Source organism: Pithys albifrons, chromosome 2 (genome assembly GCF_047495875.1).
Source record: "Pithys albifrons albifrons isolate INPA30051 chromosome 2, PitAlb_v1, whole genome shotgun sequence".
In the NCBI taxonomy this organism is placed as follows: domain Eukaryota; kingdom Metazoa; phylum Chordata; class Aves; order Passeriformes; family Thamnophilidae; genus Pithys; species Pithys albifrons.
The window spans coordinates 19,062,866-19,079,862 of NC_092459.1; the positions used below are offsets into that span (position 1 = coordinate 19,062,866).

The following is a 16,997-nucleotide window of genomic DNA, read 5'->3' on the forward strand; positions in this document are numbered from 1 at the left end:
CAGCACAGCTGAAGTGTGAAAATTTTGAAATGTAGACAAGTACCTTACATAACCTATTGCAGTCCTACCAAAATCCCTGGATAGATTCTGCTGTGAATTTTTAAACAAGCAATTTAAAAGTAGCTAGGGGATAATACAGTGATAAGAATTAGGCAACAGAGGCTTGCCAACATCTTATCATGACAGCCAATTTAATTTTCTTTTCTAAAATGTTTTTACCTAAGGAGTTAGGTAGAAACAGTAAGCTGTGATAGATCTTCACTTCATTAAGGCCTTTGATACACTTCCAGTGTAAAATTTTCATATAAGACTAAGAAAATATTGTCTAAATAAAAGTATTATAAAATTAAAACTGATGCAACTGAAAATATTATTTTTAATATACATATATCCTTGACCCATTGTGAAATCTGAGGGCCCTTTGAAGTGTGAGACAAAGGGAGATCTTAAAAAATCTAACCTACTCTGTCAGTACTAGTCAGAAATTTCATCAACAACTTTGATGATCTACTAAAAAATATAATATTCATTGACCTGGGAGTGGTTACAGGTTCTTTAAGAAGGTATGATCAAAATCCACAGTAATCCCCAAAACACTGGGCACACTTTCTGAATTTAATGTGATGTAATTCAGTGAAGAAAAAATGAAAAATGCAATACTGAAAAAATGAGCTCAAGCTCAGATGTGACTGAAGATTGCTTTGACAAAAAGTACAGCAAAGAAATTGTGGTCAGCGGTGGATCACAAGCTAAAAGAAAGTCAACCTGATGCTCTATCAACACACACTAAATCAAAGCTCTTAAGAAAAGAGGAAATCTAACAGTGAATGTATTAGCATATCATTAAATTAGTGTGGCTTAACAAATTATAGTCCTGTGTAATCATCCATGTATACAGTCTTAAACTGTGGCACACACACACATTATTGGACTTGACATTGCAAGGCAAGCTAAAACAAATGCCCCACAAAAAGAAAAAGTCTTCAGATCTCTAAAAATCAAACTTTTGTATTGGAAGCATAGCTCATCCTCCTCCATCCAGGCTGCTCAGTAGAAGTCTCTATGGCCACTGAATTTTGCTCTAAGTCCAGTATCTAAGGACTTCCAATGAGCTGAACCCACATCAGGACTTGGGTGGAGATGGTGTTGGTCTGTCCTAGGCATGAACCACATCAGGGCTGGGGCACAGGGCAGGATGATTTTTGTATGCTTGTCTACCTGTTTAGGAACCAGACAGGTAGGTCTGGGCAATGGTGGGATACAGACTCTCCAAATCTTTCTGTCATCAACTTAGTCACTTCCATCCATGTCCTGTCCGAGATGGCAGAAATACCCTCTGAACCTCAGGCAAAAACTCAAACACAAAAATGCTAACAAGTGAGAGAGACAAAAGTGTTTCAGAATGCCTAAAAGTGACACTGAATGACTGAGTATTCAGTCATGCCATGGAGAAAGTGGCAAGTCAGATACCGGGGATGCAGGGACATCTGTATGCTACAGAGGGGTTCTTGTTTCACGCTGTTCAGTACTGCTAAGGTTTGGGTTAGAGTATTAAATCCAGTTTGAGAGGAACTGAGAAACAGTGATAAAAATTCAGAAGAAAGTAACAAGGATTACAAAATATCTTGAAAGCATGACCTAAGTGAACAGAGTTCAGAAAATGGATTAAAAAAAGATTGACTTGTTTCAATACAAAGAAGTTGTTATGAGCTATTAATAAAATTGTTTCCCCATTCCGTGGAAGGAGGTTATTGCCATCATTAGCATAAAAGTCTGGCTTTTGTTTTATTTGGATAAGAGTAGGGAATCCTGGTAAAAAAATATTTAGCTCAAGGACAAGATAGCAATCATGCCCTGTGCAGTGTTGCAATGGTGATCCACGTGTCAGAACTCCCTGGAGAGCCACAGGAACCACCATCCAGCATCCTGGCTGCACACATGCTCTGAAAGGGATGTGCCCAGACTACCAATACCTTCATCTCACTTGACACACAATCCTATTTATAAGCAACTGACCATTTGCAAGTGTAAAAGAGGTATTCACCTGCCAAAACTGCAAGTGCTGCTCAGTGAGCTGTTCCTCAGCTCTTCCCAGAAAGAGAAGCTGACCAGGCAGGTGGATCTGAGAGGTCAGTGCCTTGGCTGGCCTCAGCACTTGGGAAGGTGAGTGCTCAGGGTCATGGCTGGATCTCTGCTTCTTCCTCTGTGTGTTAGGGGTTTGTCAGCTCACAAAGGAATGGATCTTGGCTGTTCTTGAATAAAAGGACTTCATATTAAATAAGGAAATTTCAGAAAATTTGTGATAGTGGCTGAGTCAGCAATGTTCTTTCCCCAGTGTGAGTTTCACATCCCTTTTTATTAGCAGCAGGCATTGGGCTGCTTGAGGTGTTGCAGTGAAAGGAACTTGAGGTGTTGCAGTGAAAGGAAAAAACTAAAGGAAGTTTCTGCCCCACATGAGGAGTAACATTACCTCAGCCTCTACCACTGAATAGAAGCCCAGATCCTGACCAGGCACAGCCATTAGTAACCTGCTCAGACAAAATCTCTTACAAAGTCTTTCTAGTTGTTGTGTGGCTTATATATTCTTTGTGACCCACACTGTTACCTGCATAGGTGTGAGCTACCAAAAACACAGAGGAACTTGCTTGTCAGAAGCAATCATTTCAGTACTTGGCTTCCTCCTTGCAACTGAGCCTCATCACACTCCTGGCTATAATATATTTGAGGAGGACAGGGCTTAGGTCAATGGAATGGAAAATAATGACAAATCAAATTAAATGCAGATCCTGGAATAGCATGTTATAATAGACTGGTTCAGACAAATCTTAAAAGGAAATTAGCTTTGGTAAAAATCAAGGATTCAGTGTATTAAAAAGTGACATAAACCCAACTGTAATAGAGGTGATAAATCAGTTTTGCCAGATAGGAAATAAATCATGAGTGAACAGTAAGGGAAGCACATGAATGTTTTGCTATGGGGTTTGAATATGTCAAAGTGAATTTTGTAAAATGTTTATGAATTTATGAGCACTGACAGTATTTTAAGAAAAGTTGGTATTTAGAATTTTATGAATGTTTATGTATTTGTATGAGTTTATGTGGCTTTGTATGTATATATATATATATATACACATACACATGTGTATGTATAAAATGTAAGTATATATTTATCCATACAGAAATGAAAGAGGAGGAACTGTAAATTTTATATACATTTACTTTTTTTTAAATGGCCAGAGTTCATATTCAGTTTGGTTTGTGCCTGTCTATATGTCAGGATAAAACCATTTGCTTGTCTAAGTTGCAGAAGGAGGAAGCTGAAAAAAAGTATGAGGAGAATAGGGCTAAGGAAAGGGAAAATCTATAGACCAACACAAATGTAAATGCTATATTCTTTATTCTTTGCTTATTAGGAATAGATGATTGCTTTAACTGATTTGAAACAAGTCTTTACCATAATTTTACTTCTCAATGAAAATGTATTTTGGGGTTAATTCACATTACACATTTGTTTCTACAGCCAGATCCCAAATCAAATACACACAAGTATATTGTGCAAGAAAGTAAACAGACTCTACATAAGACAAGCTAATTCATTTAGACACCTTCCAGCCTCAGTTAGGACAGGTGATTGTATTGTTTTCAGACACACTTGTCTATATCAAATTCAAGTTTTTTATTTTTCCACTCAGATTTACACCATTCTCATAAATATTTCCAAAAGATATTTTATTGTTGACTTTTTTAATGTGACATGGAATAAACAAATTTTATAAGACCATCCTCACTTGAAATAATTAGTAAGAAGCTGTAACACTCCATCAGATTTCACATTCTGAATGCACTAACCAAAGAAGAGAAAAAAGCCTAATACATGGAAATAAATGTGAATCACTATCCTTTCATTTAGAAGGGCCACACATGTACCAGCTGTGATAGCACATGTGGAGAGGAGGTTCCCGGTGTGTGACATTTTCCAGCTTGCTTATCTCTAAATATCAAAGTAATATATGTGTAATAAAAATGCTGTTGCAAATCAGAGATTACAAAGTTCTCCCTGGAATTTACTGTGTCAGAGGAGAATGAGGTGATATAAGGAGAAGAGTGGGTTTGTGCGGAGGAGGACCTGAGGAGCAGACGGCAGCACTTCATGGCCACTTGAAAGACTTGTAGGAAGCCTCTGGGGCACATTTACCATCTGTGATATGTTTCACTTTGATGGCATTTACCTTGTGAGACATAACAGATTGTGCCCCTTGCTTGGCTTCTTTCTAGGATCAAACTTTTCTTTTCTGGAAAACAGACACAATAGCTGGCTTGTGAGCTGATAAGTTTTTGTCTTTATTGTCACAAATGAAACATCTGTAAATACCTTCTGTGATGATCTGTCGTGTTATCTACTGTCAGACTGGGACCATTGACTTTTTTTGGGTAAAGATTAACGGCTTATGGTGAAGTTGATGTTGTATTTTCACTTGTCAAGAAAAAGGTTAGGTGAGTTCAGGAACAAGATGAGTGATAACTCTCAGTCAATCCATGAAAGGGGGTAGTTTGCAAGGTAAAATATATGGGGGAAATTGTTCCTGGGGAAGTGGGTGGGAGATGTCAGAGATGGATACGAGTGAACAATAGATGCTTTTCAGTCACAAGCTTATTTCCAGTAGCTAAAAATGAAACATGATTATGATCAAAATAGTATTTAACTTGCTGTAATTCTCCTTGCATTAACTTACATTACCTCAGGGAGATGTGGATTTTACAAAGCATAAGAGGAGCTGACGGCCCTTTCACTCCCCACCACACCACCAGCTCTCTCTGCTAATGTGGCTGTCCTGGTTTCAGTCAGGGTAGAGTTAGTTTCTTCTCAGTAGCCATTACAGTGCTTTGGGTTGGATTCAGAATGAGAATGATGTTGATAACACACTGATGTTTTGGGTTTTTGCTAAGTCTTGCTTATCCTAAGTCAAGGACTTTTTTCTTGTTTCACTTTCTGCTAGCGAGGAGATACACAAAGAAAACTGGGAGGGAACATAGCTGGTACCAGTGGCCCAAAATGACCAAACAAATATTCCACCCCACAGAATGTCATGCCAAGCATATAAACTGGAGGAGTTACCGGGAATGGTGGATAATCTGGATTCAGGAAGTGGGGTTTGCTATTGGTCAGCGGGTGGCGAGCAATTGCATTGTGCAGCACTAGTTTTTCTCTTTTTATTATCATTATAATTGTTTTTCAGCTCTTTTTGGCTGTGTCAAAGAGGACAGAAGAAGTATTCAGCAATCCCATTTTGCTAGTCTGGAAAGTGTGAGGAATGAGGGCAATACATTTCACCTCATTCCCAGCCTGCCTTCCTGGATGGTCTTCCAAAGGCAGGCAGCGTGCAGCAGAATTGCCACACCCTCATGCTGTGCCCTGCTGTGCAGCTGGGCTGGGGGCTGCTGGCAGAGTCAGAATGCAGCTGCTGTGTCCAACAGGCTCAGCCAGCACTTCTGAATGCAGCTCTCGGCATTTCAGAAGTTTATACTGCCACCCATTGCTGTAACTGAGCACATTTTCCCAAAAAGTGATAGCAAACTCCTGAACAGATTTCATTTGCAATAACACATTTCCCTTTCTGGAGTCACAGCTCCCCATCACAGCAAACAGATATATTTGGTAATAATGGGCTCTGAAGGGTGTCTGCGTAGGTTAGAGTGGAAATGCTTTCTCAAAGGCAAAGTGTGATCACACTGTGGAGTCATTGGATCTATTTTCAGTGCTTGATTCTTCTGAGCCAAGAATATTTTGGGCCCAGCTTTGTCCCTCTGCCTCCAGGGTTTTGTTCCAGATGTTATCAGCATGTTGCAGTGGTGCAGAGAAAAAAAATTCAGGTCTTCATAACCTCTGAGGCTGAGCATCTGTTGCCTGATAAGATACATTACACCACATGATTGGACACAACTGCACCTGCAGGTGCAACTGGAACTATGGCTTCTATAAGATGAGATGGGAAGGAAACTTCATTTGGGACTGTGCTGGTACATCTGGACCATGGGTGTATGCTGCTGACATAAAGAAATCTATGTTTTTCTGTAGACAGAGCTTACAAAAAAAAAAAAAAGGCATAAATCATCAGTTGGTACAATAAAAAGCAGCAAATTCAAGAATATTCTTCAATGTTGTTGATTCACTCTTTTTCTGAGAGTTTGGGGATTTCATGCTGTCATATAGTTCCGCAAATGTTTGCTTGCACCATGCTTGTGCTATTTAAAGAATTTTAATTTTATTTTCATCTCCTCCCTTTGGATTCATCTGCTATAACTATACACATCAGGCCTGCACCTGTGTTCACAGACACATGCACACATGTCCATAGATAATAAATTCCTTTGCATCAGTGCTTGTCATTAATGCAATTCAATCTCGAATTTTCCACGCCATTGGTCATCATATGGTGAAATTATCTGCCTGGTAATTTGTAGACAAAAGAATGCATTTCTTTAAGTGGGATTAGGAAGAAAACGTGTTTTGGTTGCATTTTAAAAAAAGTGATACTCATTTCACCATAGCACTAAGGAACTTCATGGTATGCCTGGAGTAAAGTTTGGCTCTGCATGAGCCATGTGGGGAAACCAAAACAAAAGACATTTGTGTATGCACAGCTTGAGTTAGAGGTGTTCAGGGAGCCTCCAGGCACAGCAACTATTCAGGACCCCATAAAGGACAGGATAGGAGATCAGGATTATTTTCCCTCTGCTTGTTTCTTCCAGCTTTGAAGAGACTGGGAAGGAACTGAAAAAATTTTTAACTGGAAGCCAAGGAATCTCTCCAGGGATCTTTTTTCTTTCCTGTGTAGTGCCTGGGATGCTAAAAGTTATTGAGGAAGAAATCTAGCTCATACTGTGGAAGGAGAGCAGCCAGTCTGGAGAGGAGGAACAGGAGAAGAGCCAGGAGCTAGGAAGGTAGGCTAAGGAAACAAGAATACATGTGAAAAAGGTGCTGAAGGTGGCCAAGGCCAGCTGCTGGGATGGAGCAGGACCTTCTCCTCCCCAGTCCTGACTGAATCAGGGGCTACTAAACATGAATGTTCAGCTACTCCTTGTCAACACCTCTGAAAAAGATCATTAGTTTAGCTACGGCTCAGCCCTCGTAAGAGACCAGTTCACATGGAGGTCAGTAAAAATGTTGGAAAGATCTGGTCCTTTCAAGTACCAAACTAAATTCTAGTTTGGGGTTGAGGGGTTGGGAGATTTTAAAAGCCGCTTGCAGAGTGCTTATTATGACCCTCATCCTATAAAGAATAGATTTAATATAGCTGATCCTTAGGCCAAAATAGAAAGCAGGATGAGCAAGTTACCAACCAGGACATGGAGGGTTTCTCAGCATCCTCTCTCCATTTTCCCACTGCCAGTGATGCCACATAACATGCAAGTGTGAGAAGCTACAAGTAAACACAGGGATTTATGATACAGCAAGGAAAAAAATACATAATGAAATTAAACAAGAGTACAATCTGAACATAAAAGAACTTCAATAATTTTAATTAATGGCCAGGAGACACATTACAAGCTACAAGACAAGCAAAGAGGCATAAATGAATAAATAAAAATATCAAGAATACTGAATCATGAATACATTTTTCTCATTTTACTTGTTCTTTTTCATTCAAATTAAAAAATATATACCCCATTCAGAGTTGTAGGTAATGCATAGATCTTCTTATTGCTTTAAAAATAAATCAACAAATCCAATCCAATACAAAGTATTGCAGATTTAATTTAATTTCAAGAGTGCATAATCAGCCATAGTATGCCAGGGAAGATCAGCAGTATATTTAATGAGGTATACCAGATCTATAAAAGTACCTACTGTTGCCTCTCTGTACTAAAACTTGAGTAAGCTTGCCCCTCACTTTAGTGGGCTGGGCTTATCCCCAGAGATTCACAAACAGCACTTGAATCTTAAATCTATAATAATAAATTTTCTGGATTTGTCTTCTGACTGCCCATTGAATCAGGCAAACAGAATACCTCCTTTTATACCCTCAAATAAAATAATTTAAGATATAGCTGAAGTCTGAGCTGAGTTAGATACCACCTAGTTTCTTCAGGGAATATTTCAAAGAAAAATGCAAGACTCAGTCCATAAGAGCAATACTGCTACTTTAATATATGCAATATTTTGAGTTCTAAAAGAATTGTGTGAAAGTAATACATAATTCAGTTTCTTCTAAATTAAAAATGCTGCAAAAGACAGTTCTTGCCTGTTGAGCATTTCTTAAAATAGTAATATTAAAGGGAGTGTCTAGGTGACAATTCCATTCAGCCCATATTGGCTTACCTTTAAATTAAGCTGAAAATCAGCATTTAAGGAAATCTTTAATAGCTGCAGTGGTCTACACCACACTACTGACTTATATCCTTGGCAGAAAAAGCTGAGTTAATGAGAGCTCATGGAATATAAATTTCTTGCTTTGCTCTAGGAGAACAAATTGTCATTTATTTGCAAGGAGTGCATGAAGATTTATGGCATAACATTTGGGACATGTTTCTATATACTGGGGTGAGGAAGGGGGGAGCTAGGGGAATCCTATTAGTTTCATATGTTAAGGGAAAAGCACAGTTTGAAAATGAAAATGTAGCATAAAAATCAGGAATAACTGTCATAACATAAGAACTGACAAGAGAAAGTATCTTTTCCAAGGATGTGTGATTGCCCCTCTTACCTGATCCAGTCCACCAACACAGGCAATGGCTAAGCAGAAAACTCTCTGAAGGCAGCCTTGCTCCTGGCTGGTTACAGTCTATGCCAAGGAACTTTTCTCTAATTAGAAAAGTAATGTAATTTAGTATATTTGAGGGTGGAAAAATCTGCTGTTCCTATTCTTGAAACATTAATTAAGTATCTCCTGTATTTATTCACCTAGAGAAAAGACACAGGTCAGGTAAAGATTTACTTTACTGAACTACAAAAGGATTTTCAAAGCAGTAATAAAGGTTTATTTACTAGAGTGTGATGTTAACTGATGGAGCTTAGCTGCTCAAGACAAAATGGAGTAGCCAAGTTGCTAATGCACTAATGTTGAAAGTAGAGAAGACACAGGATATGCCTCACCTTCTACAGGTGATACCTTCCATAACGTTTTTGACAACAGTTTCCTTCTAGAAGCAGACTTCTCTTGCACTGTGTTGGAAGAATGTAGCTCCACTGCTATTAATATTGCTACTACTTTCTCTGGATAAATGCTGTGCTGTTTGCACCAGAAAGAAAGAAAAAAGTGAGAAACCAAAAATTAAAAGATAGTCATTCCACAATGAATTTTCCAATCCCTTACTAATTTTTACCTGAAGTAGCCCAATTTTGCAGATCATCTCTGCATGAACAAATCAGAATATTCTGAAGGAATTAAAGAAATTTTGAACAGAAAAAGCAGTTTAAAACAAGCATTTATATGTAAAACAGCTAAGAAAGTAAGTTCAGCTCTAATTAGGTTTAAAAAATTCCTGCCTTTATATTTTTTATGTAGAAACTATAGTCCATAAACAGTCCTTCAAAGACACCCCCAAATGTAAATGCTCATCAGAGTTATATTAAACTTCAGAAAATGTCTCAGAGGTGAGTATAAAAATAATCTGTCTAGTTTACCTAGTTATAGAAATAATCCCCTCCCCAACCCATCCTACCCCAAACTCAAAAATCTAAAATGTCATCTGACTGCAATATATGTGGGAGGAAGTACTGGGATTTAATAGGCTTTTTACTCTAGCAGGGAAGAGTGCAACAGGCAGCACATAAGGGGAAACCAGACTGCTTCAAACTGCTGTGAAGGTCTGCATTTTAAGATTGAGATTAGTCAATGGAAAAATCTGCTAATAAAAGCAGCAAATTCATTTTGTTGGCCTTCAAAAGCACAATAACTGGATTTCTGAAAATAAGCATTAGTCAAACTCAAATGATGAAGCCTGATAGGGGAAGGGCTGTGTGAATGTTAATAGCTTGTGATGTGCAGGAGGCTGGATTACACGCTCTAGTGATACCATCTATCCTTAAATGCTCTGAGTAAATATAGCATTGTACTTGCTTCCAAGCATAATGATCAGGATTCAGCAAATCTACCCTTTTTTTCCTCTCAATTTTATGTTTCTTTTCAAAAGTCAGGGAGACAATGGCCATGTTCCTGTCTATATTGGCTTTGCTGTTTTCTACATTCTTAAACCTTGAAAATAAGCAGAATTCACTTTATGACCCCTTGACACTAATATGGCATTAATACAAACACGAGCTGTGGCCATTATATTTATCATTGCAAAGTCCACAGAATTGACAGGCACTCACTGGGCATGCTGTAGCCTCAGGTATGTGGGATAAATGGCAAGATTTTAAGGACTCCTTGGGAGCTTCAGATCTCATTTCAGTTCTATGAGCAAATAAACACTAAATATGTTTAAGCAACTGCTTACTTAAAAAGCTTATTTATTTAATTGAACAACAATTTAAATTCTGCAGGTTTGTGTCATGCTTGTTCCACACCAGTCTTCTGCATGCTGAATCTTCTTCAGGGTACTGCCCTATCTACCTGCAAGGGAAGTTCCCACTGCATCTTCCATTCCTGAATTATTTCAAGTTTAAACGGGAAAACAGATTTATTAATTGTAATGTTCTTGAAAAGTGTGGAATTGATGCAACAACACAGTGCCACTGCTACCAGGAGTCGTTCTGCAGGTGAGGAGCTGTGTCCCTTTTTGACAAGATCTAAATATCCATATACCTGACATCGTGCTTTCTGAGTTAGTCCTGATTTTACCATAGCAGCGTTGCTGTCTGTTTCCCTGGAATTAACATCCATTCATCCTTCCCAGACTCGGCTTCTTGCTGAGCCGGCAGAAGGGTCAGCCACAGCCACGGCGCTGTTCTAGGGCTCTGGCAGAGCTGCACAGGGGCAGCAGTGGCCTGTGCCCAGCGGGACTCAGGGGTCCCTCAGGGAGTGCGCTGGGAAGGACATGGTGACACGGTCGGAGAGACAGGCGGAATACCGCTGTCTAGAGCTTTGACTGGGGCATCAAAGGGTGAGCCAGCAGTGCCGTGAGAGGTGACTGTGAACGGTGTAATAAGCCTGTGCACTTGTAAGGAATAAAGTAGCCTACTCCGGTGCTCCATTCTCTGCCATTGCCACCCGCCGGGATTAACGCTCAGAGCCCCAGAGGAACGTCCCACCGACCCGCTACCCTCAGCAGAGGGACAGCCGCTGCGGAAAGCTGGTGGAGGCTTTAGGACACCTGAGCTACAAACCCGGCAGCTTCTGACCGTCTCGTAACACCTCTGTGATCCACTCCCGGATTGGCAAAGGCGGTGGGAGAAGGGGAGGAACAGATGAGACCGATCCTGTCCGGTTACATCACTGTGTGTCGGTCTCTCCCTGCCCCTGTGCTTGTCCCTGTCCCTGTCCCCGCGCCAGGTGGCAGCAGAGCCGCAGCGGAGGGCGAGGGGCGGCCTCGAGCCAGCGCCGCGTCCCGCGGGGCAGCGTCACGGGAAAGCTGCAGGCTTTATATATATCTATGTATGTCGCAGAAAATGTTTCTTTTATATATTTGTTTGCATTATTTTAAATCAATAATGGATAAAAAGGAAAACAAATCTGGGAGCGCGCAGGTAAGCCCTTCAGAAGCCGAGCTACCAGGGTTGGCGGGTGCACGACAACACTCGTCGAAGGTTTTTGGCTGGGGATCTACGGCTGTGGAGTCACGGCCATACGCTGTTTCTGCAGTGAGAATTTAGGGTAAGGAGAATCTGACAGAGAGTGATAAATCCCATGAAGAGTTGTACAAAGAGGGCCAGATCTTTGTGAACAGAATTCCACGGCCAAGTTTCCACCCAGAAGACAAAATCTCACTCATTTATTTACCCTTTAACCTCTCTTGCTGTGGTGTAATATAATGTCACTCTGATGTCTCAATCTTTAGCAAGTGAGATACAACAAGAAAAGTCTTTTTGGTCAACATTATTGTTGGAACCTGCAGTCAAAACCATTCTGAGCAATGAATTCCTGAGCACTAAAACTCAGGAGATTATCTTCAGAAATTCAATCCTCAGGAGAATTTCAGTCTTAAATACTGACTTTCACAAGGTAGTCACAACACTTCTACTATGAAATTCATGTAAGTTTTTATTAGGAAATTTTTTTATCGAGGTCACTCCTACCCTGGGATTGATCTTTTTTTAATAATTAAAAATCATGCATTTAATCTGTTAGTGGATAAGAGTAGTAGGATGACTATAATTTGGGTTTGTACTATTTTTATAGGCTGCTATTAGACTATATAAAGTTACAAATTTGGAATTTAGGAACTAAAGCAAGAAATTGTAGAGTTCTTTTTACTGGAATTTAATCAGCCTGTCACAGGTAATGTTGCATCACACCTTTAAATGGCATAAGGCTGCTTGACCCCAGGGCCCATCAGGGCCTGACAGATCCTGTGCCATGGACTGGATATTGTGCCTCACAACCAACTACCAGGCAAAACTGCATCCCTCGTACTGGCCCCAAACCAGATGTGGACTCCAACATTTAAGCTGAGGTGGAGACCCTAGGCACATCCCTTGACTTACCTCTATGCCCCCCATCACCTGTCCCAGATGGAGGAGTAGCTACAGCACTACAGGTGGCTTTACAGCCCTAGAAAAAGGCATGTGAGTATTTCGCAGTAGGTCTCTGGTCTGCGCAGGAAGCCTGTAAAGCCACATGTAGCCACAGGGGGGAGGAAGAACCCTGTAACCAAAATAGTGCTCAGGAGTCGAGCCTGGTTGCACCTTCCCCGGAGTCCGCATCCCTGTCATGCTCCAGGAACACTGTCTCCAGGAGATGGGTGCTAGCCCCCACTTTGCTTCATTAGAGAAGCCTTTGGAAGAGATGAAAGATATATCCATGGATGTGTTCAGTCTGTGAATATACGATGAGTTAAACTGTTGATTTTCTGCAAACCTTAATTTCTGAAAGAGTTTAATTTGCTTTATTTAGGGCCACGGCAATAGTTTTTGTGAGTAATCTCCTGTTTTAATTAAAGAAAGTAAACAGAAATGTGAAAAAATAAATGTTAACTGGATCTGCTTCCTTTCCAGTGGAGCCTGAATTCCAAAGTTTCAGCTGTGAGTCTGCCTCCGTACAATGCCATGGTGCATATAAACAGGTGGTATGGGATGAAAAAAGCCCCCTGACATTACAAAAGGCTGATCAGAAGCCTGTGGTTTAGGTACATATGGCTGATGTTGAACCCTGTTCCACGCTGGGGCACAAACACTAGGCACTATGAAGGCATCCACATGTGCTGTGGCCACCTGCATTTCCCATATAGCGAACCCCCTGCTTGGTGGGTTAAAGTCTCCTGAAGCCCTGATGGCCACAAGGCTGGAGCCTGGTAGGATGGAGCCACGGTGGACATCCATTTCCATTGCTCCTTTCTTGACCAAAGTACTCCTTACTGAAGGCAAAAAGGAGTATGGATAGAGAAAGTGAGAGAAAATGAGCTAATTTTTGCCCCCTACATCAGAGGTAGACTGCTATACTGCTTCCTTGTTCTGTCTCTAATGGTGTGATCTGAGTAGATTAAGAACCAGCTGCTGTGTCAAGCTGTCTTTGACAAAATCATGGAGAATTCTAGGCAGCTGATGAACGGCCAGTTCCATTAGCTCTGCAGCTGATGTGTTCTCATATGCTCCCAACCAGTCTGAACAAGCATGATGGGCTACAGGGGATGCTCAGTGGCCATGGGCTGCCATCACGGGTCAACAGCTATCAGGAGTGCCAGATGCAGGAGACATTTGCCTTCATTCCCTATCTCAAATGGTCTCATCTGCCCAATATAGCAGATGACCAATGAACTGTTCCAAAAATGGTCTGAAATTCCAAAGTCCTGAGAGTGGGTGGTAGGAGGGATCTCTCCTCTTCCTTAAACTTGAGATATTCTGCTCCTGTGCTGTCTTGAGTCTCCCCCAGCTGTTTTCATCTTTACACAGAGCTTGGTCTGTTCCTACAACACCTGTGTGAAGTGTCATTGTTTCCCCTTAATGTGATGCCAGATAACTTCTGGGGAGCAGAGCAAACAAAAAGAAAAGGAAAAAAAAAAGGGCAGGGAGGAGGGGGGAAGGGGGGAGGGAAGAAAAACAAAACAAAACAAAAAAACCCTGAAAGCAGAATATTGTGCATTTGGGAGTCAGAAATGCACCGTCAGACCAAAGGTGGTCATTCATGAAGTGCACAATTGCAGATGTAGTAAATCATTGTCTGGTGTGGCTCTCAGAGCTCATGAATCACATGAGGGAAAAGCAGGGATCATTTCTGCCATGGTAGATGGGAGCAGAGGTAGATGGGAGCATGTCTGCAAATACTATTGTGCTCATTCTGTAACGGCTTGTCTGATAGAGCTACACTGAAGTAGTAGCCAGCATGGTTTTCCATGCAAACTGATGTGCCTGCTATATTGTGACCTGTGTTGAACATTCCTGCATATATCACATTTATTCTGTTAGCAATCCTTCTTGGACTGCTTCATGGGAATATATGGAGATGATAACCCAGAAAGAAACAACCCTGGCTGGCTGGGTCCTAGGCTTTGGCAGGTACATGTGGATCTCTGGCCCTGTCATCAAAGCCTCACTGGTGCTGCCCTACCTTCAGATCTTGTGCAGTTCACTGTGCAATTGCCAAGGAGCCAAATTTCTTCCAAAAGCATACTTGTCCTTTGCAGGGATGCATGACCTACAACCAGCATGTTTACTGCCTTGTGTGAAGTAAACCTGGGCTGACTGCAGCAGTATCTTTTTACTGCTGAGATTGTGTTCCCAAGATCCAAGCCACCAGGAGAGGGATGGTCCCAGAAGACAGTGATGTCCTTTGGATCCCAGATCACACAGACCTCAGATGCTGAGAAACATTCCCTAGAGAACACACTTATGTTCCATGGACTAGAGGGAAACTGGGGAGGTATGATTCTTATGCTGATCTAGACACCATGAAGGTACTTTCTGAAGACCGCTAGGATTTATTTTCTCCTTTTCTCCTCTGCTTACCAGCTGCCTAGGCAGTTAAATGCAGCCCTGACACCAGATCCCATCAGATCTCAGAAGTTAAGCAGGGTCAGGCCTGGTTAATACTTGGATGGGAGACCTCCTGGGAATAACAGGTGCTGTAGGTTCTAGTCCTGAGGACTTCACTGTCACCATCCAAGCTCACTCAGCCGTGGCAGATGAACCTTAGGAGCAAAGGGTGGGACCAGTTTTGTGCAGGCTGTGCCTCACCTAAAAAATCCACAGCGCAGGCTTGAGGGGTTCACCCACATGGGTAGTGTGGGTCCCAATATATATCTCGCCAGCAGCTGCCTAAAGGCATAGCCAACTTTGAACATTTGTGACCTTTTTTCTCCAACAGAACTTTCCTAAATACAGTAAATATTCAAATTGAACATTGTTCCATTTTATAGATGAGTTGCCTGAAGAAGGTATACAAATGAGAAATCACAGGAACATGTCTACTTGCTTTGTCACATACTAGGTGTACACCCACAGCTTAGTTTAAGGAAAACGCTTTATCAATTGATAAATGTATACATACATGTGACAAAAATGCTGAAATGCTGAATGAACTGATACCATTTTTGATTTACCTGGGACACGCCATGCCTTCATATGAAAGCAACCCTTCAATATATAGTCCATGTCTAATTGAGAATATACTTATTAAAATGAACTAACACATAAAGAGAACAGCTAAGAGGAATTAAGAAAACCCCTGTCAGAAAAACAAGTGGTGAGCAAATAACACTTGCACAGCATCTAACCAGACCTTCAACTTCAGAAATAAATATTTTATAACATTATCTTATTTTGTACAACTACTGAATCACAATGAAGAAACTGAAAACTAAGGCTCCTTTAAGACATATCAATGAACATAATCTCAGTTTTTAACTATAATATGAAGCAAGATTGAGTGAAAAGGCATCAAAGTGCAGCACTGACAAGGGTGTGAAATTTCTGTTCTAAAGTAATTTTGCTCTTGTTTTCTCCCAACTGTCAGGTTTAATACAGCCAAACAAGTTTCAAATACAGAAACACTTCCTAAATTCAACATGTAAATTTCTACTCTTTTGCATTTTGAGGGGTTTTTGGTTTTTTGGAGGGTTTTTTTGATGCACAGAAAGATTAAATACCACAAATCTCTGCAAAGAAGTTCCCAATAAATATTTTTCATATATTTAAACTTAGAATTTATTACATTCAAAATACATCTTAGGTGGGTTTTTTTCCCCTGAATCACTTTTGTCTACCCTCTTTTTTCCCCATGTCCTGGTTTGAGCTGGCAAAACGCCAACTGTCCAGGACAGAGTGAAAGGGTTCCTCCTCCCCGCAACCAGCCAAGGGAAAAAGAAGAGGGAGAGAGGAAAAAACAACTTCCAAAGCCAGGTTTATGCTGAAACTAACTACATGTATTTATACAGAGAAGAGACTATTAAGAGGAAACTACAATATAACACACTCCCCAATTAATACAAAGCCCATTACTCTAAATTCATAAGCACTCCAAAAGACACTCAGCAAGAAAGAGAAAGTATAACAACAAAATATTTCTACTTCCCTGAATGCAAACAAAATGCAAGCAGAGGCAACAGGAGCAGGGCTTAGCATAGCAGAGGAGCTGCTAGATGTCCTCCTCTTAGTGCAGCCATGGTGGAACTGACCAAGCCACTCCCACACACTGGATTTTACACCCTTTGAGATGATGTAGTATGGTATGGAATACAATATTATTGGCTGGAAGAAGTCAGCTGTTAGCTAGCTCAGCCCAGCTTAAATCAGCTGACAATCCTAGGCCTAGCTAAACTTTAAAACCTAAATTTAGGCCCACCTGGCTAAACCCATAACACCCCATATTTCTCTTCTGAAGAAGATGTCTGCCTGACAGTCTGCTGACTCTGCCACATTATCTGGGCTCTGCTCATTAACTCTGTCCTCTCAGCTACACTCT

At 40.8% G+C, this 16,997-nt stretch overlaps 1 long non-coding RNA gene across 2 annotated transcripts; it reads right to left on the minus strand.

Annotated features, from left to right (window-relative positions):
* Positions 1–3,386: 3,386 nt before the first annotated feature.
* LOC139668673 (uncharacterized) lies at positions 3,387–16,693 on the minus strand. Of its 2 annotated transcripts, none has more exons than XR_011697111.1 (4): positions 9,095–16,693; positions 8,706–8,803; positions 7,342–7,421; positions 3,387–6,082 (listed from the first exon to the last, which is right to left on the minus strand). It is a non-coding gene; the product is annotated as an uncharacterized lncRNA (long non-coding RNA). The 2 variants fall into 2 exon arrangements; XR_011697112.1 differs by having other exon boundaries at positions 3,387–6,448.
* Between the last annotated feature and the right edge of the window lie 304 nt (positions 16,694–16,997).